The sequence below is a fragment of the Triticum urartu genome, chromosome 1A (assembly GCF_056163025.1).
Source record: "Triticum urartu cultivar PI428250 chromosome 1A, HENAU_Tu73, whole genome shotgun sequence".
Classification (NCBI taxonomy): Eukaryota; Viridiplantae; Streptophyta; class Magnoliopsida; order Poales; family Poaceae; genus Triticum; species Triticum urartu.
The window spans coordinates 34516408-34517798 of NC_141873.1; the positions used below are offsets into that span (position 1 = coordinate 34516408).

Consider the following 1391-nt stretch of genomic DNA (forward strand, 5'->3'; position numbering starts at 1 on the left):
GACATATAGCAAAAGTCATAATGTAACCTCAAACTGTCTTATTCTTCTTAATTAATGGATGAGGCAAAAAATTGTCTCCATTTCAAAAAAAATGATAGCAAAAATGACTATAATGTTTTAAACAAAACGCATGGTAGTTTTTCCGAACGCACGAAGTAGCAAGGCAGCCCACGTGCTGTGATGTAGTGGTATCCACAGAATTTGAAAATAAGTCAGAAATCCATTGTCGTCCAGCCCGGTTAGGATACCTGGCTTTCACCCAGGCGACCCGGGTTCAAATCCCGGCAATGGAGCCTTTTTTTACTTATTTTTTGACTAAACCCAAATTGCAGCTCCGGCTAGCTACAGAAAAAACATCAAAAATGCTTGTAAATTTAAGCTTCTGTTTGCTTTTCTTTGGAACGGAGGGAGTATAAGGCATATCTCCCCCTCTCACCGAAGCATATCCCTCTAGTGCATCCAGCAGTTCGATGAGCGAGCTGCTGGACATGAGCAAACATGTCATGATAGTGGTGATCTGCCATGGCTGTAGACTAGTTTTATCGTAGCGCTTTTTTACTTATTTTTTGACTAAACCCAAATTGCAGCTCCGGCTAGCTACAGAAAAAACATCAAAAATGCTTGTAAATTTAAGCTTTTGTTTGCTTTTTTTTGGAACGGAAGGAGTATAAGGCATATCTCCCCCTCTCACCAAAGCATATCCCTCTAGTGCATCCAACAGTCTGATGAGCGAGCTGCTGGACATAGGCAAACATATCGTGATAGTGGCGATCTGACATGGCTGTAGACTAGTTTTATCATAGCGCTTTTTTACTTATTTTTTGACTAAACCCAAATTGCAGCTCCGGCTAGCTACAGAAAAAACATCAAAAATGCTTGTAAGTTTAAGCTTTTGTTTGCTTTTTTTTGGAACGGAAGGAGTATAAGGCATATCTCCCCCTCTCACCAAAGCATATCCCTTTAGTGCATCCAACAGTCCGATGAGCAAGCTGCTGGACATGGGCAAACATGTCGTGATAGTGGCGATCTGCCATGGCTGTAGACTAGTTTTATCGTAGCGTGGTATAGTCTAATTATAATATGCTCGAAATATAAAGAGATAAGTGCATATTTTATTCCCCGAATCTTTTTACAACCCCAAACTCTAATACAATCTATATTACGAATCCGAACTCTTAAAATCGGCCAGGATTCAACACTCACCTTCCTGTTGACCGGTTTTGGCGCATTGACCATCCAGTCAGCATATCCACTCACCAAGCCAAGTCAGAAAAAAAAAATCAAAATTAAAAAATATATTAAAAATATGTAAAATGGAAAATCAAGTGAATATAAAAATTCTGTAAAATAAAAGAAATACGTAAAATAAAAATATAAAAAACTGTAACATC

General features: G+C 38.6%; 1 non-coding gene across 1 annotated transcript; it reads left to right on the forward strand.

Moving 5' to 3' along the window:
- The first annotated feature begins 219 nt into the window (after positions 1–219).
- Positions 220–293, forward strand: TRNAE-UUC (transfer RNA glutamic acid (anticodon UUC)). Its single transcript has one exon. It is a non-coding gene; the product is annotated as a tRNA-Glu (tRNA).
- The last annotated feature ends 1098 nt before the right edge of the window (positions 294–1391 follow it).